This window comes from Callorhinus ursinus, unplaced genomic scaffold, assembly GCF_003265705.2.
Source record: "Callorhinus ursinus isolate GAN/ISIS: 27379988/994484 unplaced genomic scaffold, GSC_fseal_2.0 scaffold11, whole genome shotgun sequence".
Lineage (NCBI taxonomy): Eukaryota > Metazoa > Chordata > Mammalia > Carnivora > Otariidae > Callorhinus > Callorhinus ursinus.
In genome coordinates this window covers 17912330-17928440 of record NW_027397073.1, presented here as the reverse complement: position 1 = coordinate 17928440, position 16111 = coordinate 17912330, and the positions used below count along the sequence as shown (strand labels likewise).

Genomic DNA, 16111 nt, shown 5'->3' with positions numbered 1-16111 from the left:
TTCAACAGTCTTGCACAATTCACAGCACTCACCATAGCACATACCCTTCCCAATGTCTGTCACCCAGCCACCCCATCCCTCCCACCCCCCACCACTCCAGCAACCCTCAGTTTGTTTCCTGAGATTAAGAATTCCTCGTATCAGTGAGGTCATATGATACATGTCTTTCTCTGATTGACTTATTTCACTCAGCATAACATCCTCCAGTTCCATCCACGTCATTGCAAATGGCAAGATCTCATTCCTTTTGATGGCTGCATAATATTCCATTGTGTGTGTGTGTGTGTGTGTGTGTGTGTGTGTGTGTGTGTGTGTGTGTATATATATATATATATATATATATACACCACATCTTCTTTATCCATTCATCTGTTGATGGACATCTTGGCTGTTTCCACAGTTTGGCTATTGTCACACAAAGCTTATTTATAATGATGTTAAATATCTCATGTAATGTATTGAGTACTGCAGTGAAAATGAAAAGTAGAGTTTGTATGGGCACAGATGATTGTCAGTGTGTCTGTTGTTGACCCTCATGCATGCTCTCTGACTGGGAGCCAAGACCACCACCCTTGCCCACTGTCATGGGAGAGGGTCCCATCTCATGTCGCTGGCCCAGGGCAAGATCCACATTCAAACTTCCAAGTAGGGTCTCTACTGAATGTTTATCACTTTCACTCCATCATAAAGTCAAAGAATCATAAGTCAGGGGCCATCTGTATTTATTTGTTCAATTTGCCCTTTATGTAAACAGTTTCCGGCACAGCCCAAGCCTCTTTAGGTATGCCAGCACCTTTTCTGCAAAGGAAAAGAAGCTTCATTTCCTTTTTATCCTTAACATTGTCCTGTTTTTCACCTTCTGCTTCTCTTGAGGCATTATTGCTTGTATGTATTTACTCTTGTGTTTCTTTCAGTTGAGGCTTCATTGCTAACGTGATGTCTTATTTCTAATTCTTTTTTAGAGTTCAGTCATTTCATTTCTGATTTTTCTAATGCTCATTTATGTTCTTTCATGTTGAGTATCATTTTAAAAATGTTCTTCAGCTTGTTTTGAAATAAGCACATTCATTTTATCTGCTTTTGGAGCATGCCTGTTTTTTTCTTTCTGGTTCTTACTCTTTTTAATTATCATAATTTGACCTCAGTGCTTTTCTGTTGCTGACTTTTTTTTTTTTTTTTGCGAAGTATTCTCCTGGACTCTGTGAATGATTAGTTCACATAGTTTTTCTAACTTCACAGAACCTCCTTTTTTGTTGTACGTGGTTCAAAAATACGGTGGCTCACTTTCTGACATCTCCTAACACCATTCCTCACCTCTTTTTTTCAGGTGGGGGGAATTACCTGTCAGTTTTGATTGCATTCTTAGTAGTTTCTCGCTCCCAGGGTCCCTTTCCTGAAGGCAGCCCTGAAGCAGCAGCATTGCACGTGGACGGGGACCTCCACGGGCCATCCCCTCAGACCTTGTTCTTGAGGGCCCTTGCATTCACTTGCTGCAGAGGTGGCTAAACCTCTCCCACAGTCAGCTGCTGTTTTTAAATGGGCCCACTATATTTTCCTGATAAATATCGGTTAGCATTTTGGGGTTTGCCTATCAGATCTGTTGCATACCTCACTACTTCCCTTTCCTTCGTCCTACAGAGATGCCAGATACCAGATAGATTTTGTAGTTGTTGGTAGGTTTTTCCACCTGCTTGAATTTTGGGATTTCTGGATATATTTTGTCACCTCATTTTGTTGAAAATGTTCTCAGTATGATCTCAGTTGGTTTATTCTAATCGCTCTATTTCTGTGTGAAGATTTGGAAAAATACAATAACTATTCTGCCATCAGTGCCATGATCTTTCCAGAATCCCTTTGAGTTTCTGTATTCTTGATGTTAATTGTAAGATTCAGTAATGAATTAGTTGAGAAATTGTATTAAACATTCATTTTTAAATCTTAATTGTGTATTTATTATTGAACTAGATGAGGCACATCTGTGAATATATGTCTTTTCTATTCTGGATCAGTTGTGGGTTTGAATTTAAAGGACTGTTTATGTGAGAACATCTTTAACCTACTGGCAGGTGACAGAGTCCTTCAGTCTGGGCTGGAATTTTCCTCATGGATTGACCCACCTACTGCCCATATCCACAATCTCACAACGTAGTGGTTAGAGAGAATGACTTCAGACTCTACAGTGAACAATCAGTGACTTATTTTGTTTTGTTTTGCCACTTCTTCCCTCTGTATTGTTTGTCAATTGGTATCGAAACATTTCTAGAATGAAGATTTTAGAATTTAATCTCTTTTGGTAAAGAGATTCCTTAAGGAATAATAAACTTAAAATTCTTTTGGAACCATAAATATAATATTAAAAGATTTAAGGTTATTGATTAGGCACAGGTATATAGGTAAGGTAATTGTGATCAATTTCTGAACATACATTATTACATTGCTATTATAACAAGCACGATAAGTACAAGAAAGTCAAAGAAGTCCAGCTGCACTGTCTCCCTCCTCCTTCCCTCTTTTCCTCTTTTTCCATCCTCCTTCCACAATCCATCCACCATATTACATTAATCATTCCTCCTCCTTATCTCTGTACAAGTGGTTCACGTTCCTTTCATGTATTTATGTCCTAATTCTGTTGTTGTCTCTTATTCTCTCTTCATACTTACCTCACATTCATGGTACTCTGACACACATTATAAAGTACACTCTTGTAGGTTGTGAGTGCACGTGCTCCTCTGTGTGTGTGTGCCCATGTGCACTTGCATCGTGTGTGGCTATTTCATAGAGTTTGGAATGAATGCTTCAAAGATTTCCAACGCAGGTTATTTTTCCACCAACTTTTTCTCCAGTTCCATGGTAACGAGGTTTAAGTTACTATGAATACCATTAAGGAATAAAACTAAACTCTAAAAACTAACTACATATTTAATTGAACTTATTACATTTTTTTATGACTACAGGATTTTTTAGTTCTCTTCCTTTTTTTTAAGGATCCATAAATTAGACAGGACCAGGTTTACTGTGATCCTTGCATAACACCATCAAATAATGACATATATGAGGGAGCGCCTCTTCTTTTTTTTTTTTAAAGATTTTTATTTATTTTTTGACACAGAAGAGAGCGAGAGAGGGAACACAAGCAAGGGGGAGTGGGAGAGGGAGAAGTAGGCTTTCCGCTGAGCAGGGAGCCCTATGCGGGGCTCGATCCCAGGACCAGCCAGAGGCAGACACTTAACGACTGAGCCACCCAGGCGCCCCATGGGAGCTCCCCTTCTTGAAACTTAACAAGCCCCATGGCTCTTGTGCTTATTGGCCCTCTGTCTTGTACATAATAGGTGTTTGATGGATTTATGAATGGAATTCATAGTTCATATTAAATGTAATTCATCATATTATTCTGAACCAAGAAAAAATCAGTCTTATTTTATGATGGTTTTAGAACACTTTTGTTTCTCTTTGGAAGTACATTAACAAACCACAGTGTACCTGAGAAGAAATTCATATTGTTGGGCAATGTCTGAGATACAGCGAAGGAGAAATTCCTTTTACCATCTCATGTAATAAATCAAATGGCAGACTGTTGAGAGAATAGGAACAATAGATAGATTTAACCCTATGACCTCAACAGCCAGATCTTTCTAGCCCTTATGTATGATACTTTATCTTTAACTCTTATTTGGGAACTTGAAGGTATTTTGAAGTAATGTGATAGAAATATAAAGATTTGTAGCTAAATACCAATGTGTTAGTACCTTGGGTAAGATATAATTTCTTCTAATATGCTTGAAATATCTGTTCTTTATTAGACTATATAAAAGATTTTCAAACTTTTTGACTTTCATAGCCTCTGTTAGAAAATAATTGAATCAGTCTAGTTCAGTAAACATTTATTGACTACTAGGTACTGTGTTTGGCCCTGAAGAGCCAAAATGAATAAGACATGATATTTACCCTCAGGAAATATAATCAGCTAAATACAATGCAGAGGAGTAAGCGAGATGGCTGGGAAATGCAGAAAGTATTGCGGAGACCTGGACTAGCCTGAGGATTGGCTGCTTGGAGGAGGGGACGTTGAAGAATGAGTAGAATGTAGTCAGGTGATGGATGGAGGTGGGTTGCAGTAGGTTCTGAGAAGTGGGGAATACTGTATGTGTTCAGCATTGCTGGAGGATTGAAGAGGAGAGACAGGAAGTGGTATGAGATGAGGCTGGTCCATGCTTACCATGTGAAGGTGCTTAAACTTTAGCTTTTGCCTCTGTGGCTTTCACACTTAAAAAAACAAAATCGCATTAGAATCCTTCCTTCAGAAAGAATTTTGTATGAGAGCAAGTATGTGCAACAGATACAAGGGAATGTAGAGGAGAGTTTAAATTCAAGAATTTTTTGTGAGTGATATTTGGCAGGCCTTAGTGATTAATTAGGTGCAGGTGCTGAGTGAGGTTGATTCAAAGGTTTTCTGATTGGGTGATTGAATAGAAATTGACTCTCTCAAGTGTGATATCAAATGTAGGAACAGGTTTTGTGGGGATGATGATGAGTTGCTTTGTGGGTGATGGAGGGGTGTGGTGTTAGATATACGGATTGAGGAATCTCCAGTGGATACCTGGTACTTAAAACCACGGAATGCCATGAGATTATTCAGAGGTAGCAAATGGGCTAAGATAGACTCTTGGGATACTAACCTTAAGGGGAGAAAGTGGAAATGCTTTAGAGAAGTGTGAAGAGTTTGAGGAGAACCAGGAGATTATGCTGACTTGCAAACTGAAGGGATCAAGAGTTTTGAGAAGGGTAGAGAGTGATTAGTTGTATCAAATGTTATAAATGTTCAGTATCGGAAGGGTTGAAATGTGTTTGTCAGTTAGATCATGAGTACCCTTTTCCAGAACTGCTCCTCAAGATGTTGGGGACAGGAGGGGCGCCTGGGTGGCTCAGTCGTTAAGCGTCTGCCTTCGGCTCAGGTCATGATCCCAGGGTCTTGGGATCGAGGCCCACATCGGGCTCCCTGCTCCGCGGGAAGCCTGCTTCACTTCTCCCTCTCCCACTCCTCCTGCTTGTGTTCCCTCTCTCATTGTGTCTCTCTCTGTCAAATAAATAAATAAAATCTTTAAAAAAAAAAAAAAAGATGTTGGGGACAGGAGCTTGAGTGTGGTGGGTTCAGGAATGAATGGGAAGTGTGGAAATAGAAACAGCAAATGTAGGATACTTAACAAAAAGTTTGAAAGGGGAGGAGGAAGAATAGCTAGAGGAAAGTGCAGTTTGCGAGGGGTGAGAATATTTGTGGATTAGGGTTAAAGAGCCAGTAGATAGAGGAACATTCTAGATTAGCATAGGGAGGAGGTAATTGATGAAGCTAGCTTCCCAGGAAACGAGAGAGTGGCAGATTGCAAAGGCCGAGGGAAGGCAATTGGCTTTGACCTGGAGGAGACTTTATTTTCCGAAATTGAAGAGAGGGAGGGCAGACTGGATGTCTGGGTGGGTATATGTTTCTATGTGAAGTGGATGGGAATTGAAAAGAACATTCCTAAAACCTTCACGCTTTTTCAAGAGGTTATAGTAAGATTGTGAGGAGTGAGAACCCAGGTAGGGACTTGATGAGAGAGGTAGAGGTGGGGAAGGGAGAGGGGAAGCTAGGGATGAGTAAGAGGATTGACTATGAATTTGTAGTTGTAATGGGCCATAATTAGCTATAGTAAAAGATACAGGAAAAAGTATAAGGTAAATTTTATCCCTGCTCCTGAATTACAATTCTGTAATTCAGAGGTTAAAGGGCATTGAGGATGTAGTTGTAAGAGATTGATATGATTAACCAGAAGTTCTGGGCTTGTTAGGGAAGGAGTGCAAAAGAGGATGAGGCTGATAGTTTTTGACAAAATTGTGGAATCCAGGGACTGAATGCCTCTATGATAATGGTTCCCAGACTGTTGCAAATTGAAACCATCTGAGGATCTTTAAAAATTGGTGCCTGGCTCCTTCTCACGGGCTTTGTGATTGGATTGGTGTGCATGCAGCCTGTGCCCGGGGAATGTTAAAGTTCCCCCGGTGACTGTAATGTGCAGCAGTGTACGAACCACTGCTCTGGAAGGTTGAAGAGCAGGTATGGTGGAAGGTCTGGATCTAGAGAAGGTTGTGGTCAGTGTGGAGATACCGACTCTCAAGATATCTGAGATGAGGACACATTCAGCTGAAGTGGGCTGCAGTCGAGACAGCCACGGAGTTGGGAGGGCAAGTATGGTCTCCATCTTTGGCACAAATGACTCTGAAGCCCACTTTCCCGGTACTTCCTGCTTTTCACTGGGTGAACGCTCTGTGAGAAGAGAGGGCAGTGCCCTCTGGCAAGCTGATTGGGGAACAAACAATAAGGCTCAAACATGTCTCATTCTTGTTTTTAGAAAATAATAGTGCAAAACATTGTTGATGCAAGTAAAAAACCCAAAACAAAGTAACAAAACTAATGGGAGCTTGCTTGCTTATTTATTTATTTATTTATCTATCTATCTATCTGTTAAAGATTTTTATTTATTTATTTATTTATTTGAGAGAGAGAGAGAGAGAGAGAGAGAGAGTGAGAAACAACATGAGAGGGGAGAGGGGCAGAGGGAGAAGCAGGTCCCCGCTGAGCCGGGAGCCCGATGTGTGGGACTTGATCCCAGGGCTCTGGGATCATGACCTGAGCAGAAGGCAGTCGCTCAACTGACTGAGCCACCCAGGTGCCCTTAATGGGAGCTTATTTAAAAGCAAGAATAATAGCAGTTGAAAACCAGCACTTATGATGTGCTGATATCAAAACATCTCTTTTATGGGCAAGTCATACATTCATATGCAGTAGAATCTTTGTACCAATACTCTGCATTTTGTGATTGTGTGACATCTAAGTTCAGGACTGAAAGTCTTGAAAGCTGTACTAACTCTACTAACTTCAAATTATAAATAGTAACATATAAAACTAGCCCCTCTAGCATAATTAGAACACATAACCGTAGTAACTCACTATATTACTATAGTGGCTCCATGTTTAACATTGTGTCATTTGCCCTCTGACTTCGAATTCTTTTATATCCATTAGGAGGCCCCTCGCCCACCCAGGGCTGCAGACCATAAGTGAAAATCACTGACCTATATGGATGGTGAGATCTACCAGAATGAGGGGTCGCAATTAGGGCCTTGAGCCAGTGGCAGTGATTTTAAAGTTTAAAAAAACTTTCCCATATGACATTCATAACATGATTTCTATGCCATGGTGTTGCAGGCCCTACAGTTAACCTTGGATGGGAGTATATTAATCAGGCAGTCACTTCAGGGAGGCAGTTTATTGCAGTGTCCAAGGATAGGAAGTATCAGTGGTTGTAGTGGTTGCAGTTGGAATTCTATGCCGTGTGTATCCAGAGGTCTTTCCGTGGTCTTCCGCACATCTTTCTCTTAGTTTGTATGAAGATGCTTATTTTTTGTAATTACCCTCACACCCGGCAGTAGTCAACCTTGGTGAGAGTGATATTTTCTCGGGGCAGTGGATGGCTGTGAAGAAAGAGTGTGTAAAAAAAAGAAAGGAGGGGATTTGTCAGCATAAATCAGGGTTTTAGCTTTCCACACTGCACTGTAACTTGGTTCCCCAGTCTGTATTTCGATAAACGTAGTACTTGCTAGTTGCTGGGCCCCGAGTACCCATGCCTCCTTCACCCCCTCCACCTGCCTTCCCCTGGCTAGCTGCCACTCACCTGGCTGACTCCCTCAGCTCCCACGAGCCTCAGTTCTGTGACCACTGTCTCCTCAAAGGGTCCTGAAGTTTTCAGGTAATGCTGCCAAGTCAAGCAGTCATTTGGATCTTCTCTGACCCTCTGGCATTTGCTTTACGTTTCTATCCCGGTACTAATTCTTTGGTACCAGTACATGGAAACGAGGTATATTTGTTTACATGTCTGTTTCTGTGTGTCAGGGTTTCTTATCCTCAACACTGTTGACATTGGGGCTGGATAATTCTTTGTTCCTTGGTCTGTCTTGTATACTATGGCATGTTTAGCAGCATCCCCAGCCTCTACCCTCTAGATGCCATTAGCACCTTCTCCCAGTTGTGACTCATAGTGATGTCTCCAGACAGTGCCAGATGTCCCTTGAGCGTGAGGCCTCAGTCACCTCTGGCTGACTGCTGCTCTGTATCAGACCAGCAGCTCCTCAAAGGACTGTTTGATACATTCCTCCTTGTATTTCCGGTGCCTGGCACAAACTGTTCATTGAATCACTGTGAATAACCCAGAATTTGAGGTTTGATTAATATGGAGTGGATTCATTTCCCCCACCCCCCATCTCTAGAATCTCTACAAAACTAATGCTGAGAGGCTCTTGATATCTAGAAGTAAATGCCTGGCAGATGCCAGAGGACCCAGACTTCTTCCTATATCCTAACCATCGACTAGCTCTGTGACCCATGTGACTGACTGGCTTACCTCTTGCCCTCCGTTTGTTTTTAGCTTTAAAGTGGAGGTAATAAGGTTGTAATGAAGTCAAATGGGCAACATGTTTTCACACATTTATCAGAGTAGGTATTCAGCACATGCTAGTTTAATACTCTTGATTGAATGATGGACTGGTTTCATTCATTCAGCACACCTCGAGTGTGAACTGTAAGCCAGTCCCGGAGCTAGAACAGAGCTGGAGAGTACATGAATCACTTCCAGACCCAGCAGGTCTGTTGTCGAGGGGTTCCTGCTCTCATGAGGGAGAGGAGCGAGCGGTTCATTGTGATGAGCTTTGTATTACCTGAGGTATGCCCCAAGTGGGAGAGAGCCCTCGGGAGATGGCTGACCCGATGAGGTGTTGGGAAGGCTTCTCTGAAGAAAGTCATTCGTGTGGAGGCTTGATATCAAAAGGCAAAGTGGGGAAGAGCATCCCAGGCAGAGAAAACACTGTGCTGCTGTGGGTGGGGACAGTGAGTGGGCAGAGAGAGCATGGGGAGTTGTGTGCCCAGGCCGGCAGCCGGTACCTGTGAGTGAGAGAAGAGGGTTAAAAACAGGTTAGAATCTGCTTGAGTGTATTTCTGAAATTGGAGATTGCTCACCACTGTGACCCTGGATGGATTAAAACTGTTTTTTCTCCTGTTCATTTTGCCATTATTAGTCTTAGCTTTTCTTTTAGCAAGTTGACTTCCCAGAATATCCTCTCATTTCCTTTCCTTCACAAATGTGTTGAGGGTTTGGAATACCCAGGAGAATACATTAGTCTAGAAGCACTTTTTTTATTCTTCAATAGTTCGTTCCTTTCCTTTCCGTTCCTTTCCTTTCCTTTTCCTTTTCCTTTTCCCTTTCCCTTTCCTTTCTTGCCTGCCTGCCTTTTCTTTCTTAAGTTTCTTTCCTTCAATTATTTTCACATGTCTTTAACATTCATTTGAGATAAAATGAGTTGGGTTTTATTGTCCCTGTTTTACCAGTGAAGGGAATACTGTTACGTTAACTGTTCACTGTTTGCAGCATCTCTCCTCTGTTTAGAAGACAGAAGAATTGATGCAGGGGATGTTAAGTGAGTCATATAAAGGCTTGTCTAATGGAGAAGTGGGGGTGCCGCAGCCCCAGGGCTCCTGGTCTTGTGATTTTGATGACTTGGCCATTTGGGAAGAGTTACAACTTAATCTCTTTTGTGCTGATGTTATGGACTAAAATATTAATCTTCTAATTTCTTAATATATTAATACCATTTCAATATTACTATTATTCAAACATTATCCAGTAAGACATGGCCTGCAGAAATATCTTTAGAAGATATTATCTGTATAACAGACATGACCTAAGTGTTTATATTTAATACATATACTTAATTTTTGAGTAATTTACATTTTATTTGTCATGCAACATAAATTATTGTATAGTATTAAACCTTAAAACCTCTTAAATAGGTTAAATATCCCTTTTTGGTTTATGCTTTTTAATATACTTGTTCATAAAAACACATGGAAGGAAGTGAAATAACATCAGCTCTGAGTATATTGTCATCTATGCCAAGTCAAAATCTCCTATCCAAAATCAAATAAGATAAGTGTATTGTCTATTTTTAATTTAAATGGAGTCTCTCAGAAAGAACTCTTATTACCCTCTTAGTATTAAGTAATAGCAGTACAACAGCAGAGGGCACCAAATATCCATTTCAGTCTTACACATTTTCTTGAACGTTTCCCTTTCTTCCTCCCTGCCTTCCTTTTTCCTAATACAGTTGACCTTTGAACAGCACGAGTTTGAACTGTGTGTGTCCGTTTATATGTGGATTTTTTTCAATACAGTACAGTCCTGTAAATATATTTTGTCTTCCTTATGATTTTCTTTTTTCTGGCTTTCCTTATTGTAAGAATACACTATCTAATACATATAGAAAATATGTGTTAATCGACTCTTTATGTTATTGGTAAGGCTTCTGGTCAGCAATAGGCTGTTAGTAGTTAAGTTTTGGGGGAGTCAAAAGTTACACTCAGATTTTCTACTGCCTGTGGGGAGAAGGGGACTCAGTGGCCCTCACCTCCATGTTGTTCAAGGGTCAAATGTACTTAAAATCATCAACATTAAAACCATATATTCTTATAGTAAGTGGTGGGATTTTCCCTTAGCTAATTTTAGAATATTTTAAAAGCACATTAGGACATCAATATGTTTTTATCCATGGAACCTTTTGCATTTAACATTATGCATCAGAAGTTCTTTTAAAGATCTTTTTTTTTTTTTTTAAAGATTTTATTTATCCATTTGTCAGAAAGAGCAAGAGCATGCGCGACCACACAAGCAGGGGGAGCAGCAGGCAGAGGGAGAAGCAGGCTCCCCGCTGAGCAGGAAGCCCAATGCAGAACTTGATCCCAGGACCCTGGGATCATGACCTGAGCCGAAGGCAGACGCTTAACCAACTGAGCCACCCAGACATCCCGAAAAATTTATATTCAATAGAATATTCTATCCATAATCAAGAATAAAATTTTTGTTTAACTTTTCCTACCAAAATATTCTTAGGTGATAAACGAGTCTTTATACTATACTTAGGAAATAAAAAATTATTTAGAGTGTGCATTAGAAATATGACACCTAAATAATTATTTTATAAAATGTATTATTTTTCAAATGCATATTTTTCCTATATTCTATTTTAGGACTCAATGTTGATATTTATAGAAGCGTGTACGTGTGTGTATGTGTATGTTAGATATATAACATTTCCTAGTCTTAGTATCCTCAGTCTCTGGTTTCAAAGCAGATTCAGATTTTTTTTTAAATCATTTACTCATCTGCTTTGCACATTAGCATCAAAATCAGCTGCCTTTTTTTTTTTTTAAGATTTTATTTTCTTTAGAGAGAGAGGGAAAGAGCATAAGCTGGGGGAACAGCAGAGGGAGAGGGAGAAGCAGGTTCCCCATCGAGCTGGGATGTGGGGCTCGATCCCAGGACCCCAGGATCATGACCTGAGCCGAAGGCAGACACTTTTAACTGACTGAACCACACAGGCATCCCAAAATCAGCTGGTGTTTAATGCTCACTGGCATAAATCAAATTTATGTTTAGGTAGAAATCTGGACTATTTGGTATTATAGATTGGACTCCATGCTTTTTCAGGAAAAATAATAATTTTACTAGGTAACTTTAGAAATAGTCCTGAAAACTATGACGCTAAAAAATGATTCAGAAATAAGTTTTAAAATCAGGACCATTGAAGTGAATGATGCAAGAGTAAAATTATTGCCAACATTCTGAATTTCTCTAAGTCCTTGGATAAAATGATATATGCCTAAAATATCATTATAACGTTGATTTTAGGGGACGAAGCTTCCAGGTGTTTCAGCAGACATGATTTAACCTAGCATGTGATCAAATATATAATAATGATAAATGTTGTAACAAGGATACATCCACGTTTTCTCCTTTGCAGACTGTAAGTTGTTTTCTTGTTGCTGTTAGTGCTGCTTCTGGTGTGCATGTGTGTGCATCTACTGAAAAATACCCAGGCTTGACTAACGACTGATCTCCTGATCCTAGTTCTGTCATTTTCCTTGGGTTTTTCACTTGAGATACAATTTTACCTGCTACTCTTAATGTAATTGCCACAGGTTCACTTGCAGTGATGAGCAAGCAAGCCAATAATTTTTTTCCTATTGTTGCATTTCTGTAATATTTTAAGTCAAGTTCTTTAGTATTTGAAATGGCTAAATCTGTATTTTCCCGTTTACAGAAAATATCACGTTGTAATAGGCTTAACACTTACAATGAAAATGTCAAATACATCTGTCTTACTAGCTTTTTAAGTACATTGTGTGTCTTTTGCATTTACGATTTTCACTAGCAAATTTGAGACCATTTCACTTGGATATATTTTATCATCATTTAGCTTTTCTTTCTGCCCTTTTTCAAGTAAGTTTTGAAATTATTGCCTTAAGTACAAAGGCTTTATTTTCTTCTAAGCATCTTGCATATAATAGACACTCCACAAGTATTTGTTGAATTTAATCTTCTGCCATGATAATGTAAAAGGGAATTTGCAAGCACACATTTCAGATGTTCTTAATAAAGTTGACAGAACAAGCATACTAACATTCCTGTTAAAGAATTTCCAGGATTAGGTAACCTGTATGTGAAATTGTTAAGACTATAGGATGATTTGAATGAGTTAGTTTGCTCTAGATACGTATATCTTATGATTAAGCTAAGAGATCCTTGGAGTTTGATAGATGTTTCTGCTCATTTTCCTTTAGCTAAATCTTAGTGTGGCATATTAGAATATCAGACATGTCTGTGATCAGCTCTGCCATCTCCGTGCATTTAGCTAAAGTCTTAACCCTCACAACTTTGCTGAATAGTGTATTTTGTTATAATAAGCCTTTAAGTCAGTAAAATCCATTGTTAGGTGTTACAGGTCATCCGCAGTACTTGGGGATGAGTCATTTTCTCCTTCTTTCCTTCAGTCTCACTCTATTCTCATCTGCTTTTATTATTGCTTTCTGTTTTTCACCCTCTTTTTTTTGACTGTGGCTTGCTCACAGGTACAGTTTTTCCATGGTGACAACAATCAGCAGCACTGAGAGGTTGTGATAAGAGGAGTCGCACACAATCACATCCAGATATCGTGGTACCAGACACTGGATCACCTTTCAGTTGTCCAAGCACATGGGCTGTCTGCTGGCACACCTCCCGGAAAGAGACAGAACCAGAGCAGATCTTGGGGTGCTGAAAGGGGCACAGATGTGGTTGACATCAGAGGAGAGAGCTTAAAAGCTAACCTTGTGTCCTCACTCTTGCCTGCTTTTTTCTTCAAGCCACTCTTGCTGCCTCAATAATTTCCTTACCAAACATGTTTGATTTTATATTCTTTGGTAATAATGATCTCCTTTCTCCTAATAGAATTTTGTAGATCTTTACTGGAAAGATAATATTTCCCAATGCACTGTGGTGGGCTCTTGATTTTACCTTATGCTATTATTACCTATTTCCTCATACATAGTGACATAAAATCTGTCTACCTAAAGTTCTTATAGGATGATGTTTTATCTTTTTCTGTGGTGTTATGAACCTAATGCCCAGCATAGTGCCTGGGCCATAGCAGCAACTTAGTATGTGGTAGCTATCAATATTAATTTTCATAGCAATAACATAGTAGATATAATGTATTATAATTAACTTTGTGTTTCAAATTAATGTCAGTAGGTACAAAGCGTTAAGCATAGTGTTTGACATTACACATTCACCATTTGAAAAAACAAATATGAAGTTCATTGGTGTTAGAAATAAAAGGGTAATGTACACATTCTCCACCCCACCCCATCGTCTCCATTCTCAGTACTGTTGCATACTTTTATCTTCCCTCATCTGGATGGCTTCTGTTTCCTCCCAATTCATATTCATGACTCTGATCTTTTCAGCCAACATTGCTGGTGGATAAACATCTATAAAATTAAATTTGATCATGTTATTCCACTCTTTTAAAGCCTTTAGATGGTAGTTCTCAAACTGTACTGCAGCATGAAGTTGTCTGGGATTCTCACTAGACAGGTTCTGATCCATTCAGGTCTATTCATACTGATTCAGGCCTGATACCAGGCCCAGGAACCTGTATTTTAACAAATGGCCCCAATGATTCTGAGAGAAGCACTGCTTTATTGATTCCCAAACCTGCAAGATAAAGTTCAAAAGCCTTAGTGTGAACCTCTGTGTTCTCTCCTTACATTCGTTCTCTTGGTCTTCTGTGGCTTCATCAACATCCATCCTGTCACATCTCTTGCCTTTATCCTTTTTCATAGTTTGCTCTCTCTCTGCCTTTTCATAGTTACCCCTTTGGAGAGGCTCTCCCTGGTCACCCAGGGTGGCTTTCTCTGCTGTGTCCCTTATTGTACCTTGCAGTCCTCCTTTCTTCAGAGCATCATTCTTACTACATGATCTTGGTGTCTTTACATGTCATTATGCAGATGTGAGGTTTGAGTTCTATGACTAGAAGGTCATCTTGTTTGTCTTTGTATCTCCAGTGTCTTGCACAAACTCAGGCGAATGTGTAAGAAATGAATTAAATACGGGAATGAAATTCAGAAACTCTTGGCTTTTTTAAGTCATATTTTGTAGAATATAAATTTATATTACTTACGTTCTTTAGGTTCTTAAGCTGTGATTTAGAAATTATTTCCTACCTTTAAACATGATTCCGTTCAGAACAGAGGTTTCAGCAAAGGAGGCAGAATAAGTAAAAATTATGGAAATAATTTGTGGAAGAGCAGCCGCTTGAGACTTTTTTTTACATTTTTCTTTCATTGAGGTATAATTGACATACAACATTACATTAGTTTCAGGTTTATGTTGTGATGATTTATATTTGTATATACTGTGAAATGATCACCACAGGAAGTCTAGTTAACATCCAGGAAATGCCCTTGAAGGATGGGTAAAGTATGACTTGAGTTGTAGGAGGAATGAGGAAGCATCATCCTCGCACAAGCAAAGGCACAAATGTGAGACACTGCATGGTTCTGGAAGGTACAGGTGGTTTAGGGGCGCCTGGGTGGCTCAGTCGGTTAGGCGTCTGCATTCGGCTCAGGTCATGATCCCAGAGTCCTGGGACTGAGCCCACGTTGGGCTCCCTGCTCAGTGGGGAGTCTGCTTCTCCCTCTCCCTCTGCCTCTCCTCCTCCTCATGCTCACTCTCTCCCAAATAAATAAAAATTTAAGAAAATGTACAAGTGATTTCATTGGGCTGTAGTAGAAGATATAGGGGTTGTGGCTAGAGATGAAATTGGAGGAATAGGCAGCAATATATTTTGGAGGATGTTTTGTGCTTTGCAAAGAAGTCTTTGCAAAGATTGTATCATTGGATTATAAAATGCTATTGAAGCCCCTTCAGCTAGGAAGAAACGTGGTCGATGGGAGGAGGATTGAGACAGAGGAGAGGCCAGTTAAGGAGATTTGTTACAATTTTATGATAGAAGAGTTTATGATTTATGATGAGCAATTTAAAATAATTTTATAATTTTTTTATAATATCCTTTGTTCATTCTGCCAGGTACTCTGATAGGGTTACACAAGATGAGTGAAATATAATTAGTTCCCATAGAGTACAGGAAAATGTAAATATGTAAAATACCTAATATATCAACATAACCAAGGTGTATACATTTGTGATTTATAGTAGATATAAAATGTTAATGGGAGCTGGATTCATTGTGGACTAACTTTCCTTGGGAGAATTAGGGTCTTGGTGGAAGAGAAGGGATTAGAATAGAAGAAAGAAGAGTATTTTGGGCAAAGAAATAAATAAAAGGTTTAATGGGTGGGGAACCATGGTTATGGTATGAGAGCCTGTTTGTTAAAGCTAGAAAAATATTTGGTATCAGACTGTAATGGGCCTTGAATGTTGTGCTGAAGGACTTTGTATTTTATCCTGGAGCTTTATTTTCTGATTAAGAAAATAATATATATTGACTGTGTACCATTTAAGAGGAAATATAAAGAAAAAAGAAAATATTCTATAATTCCATCACAAAATGTAATTACCAGTATTTTCATGTATTTCTTCCCAATGTTTCTCACCATGCTCAAATATATCCTTAACCATTCAATAAATGAAATCAGAACCATAGTGTGTGTGTGTGTGTGTGTGTGTGTGTGTGTGTGTGTGTGTGTGTG

General features: G+C 39.4%; 1 protein-coding gene across 4 annotated transcripts in view; it reads left to right on the top strand.

The window, feature by feature from the left end:
* The window catches only part of WDR7 (WD repeat domain 7), a 365699-nt gene that overhangs the window by 93545 nt on the left and 256043 nt on the right, over nucleotides 1-16111 (top strand). The window lies entirely within an intron of this gene.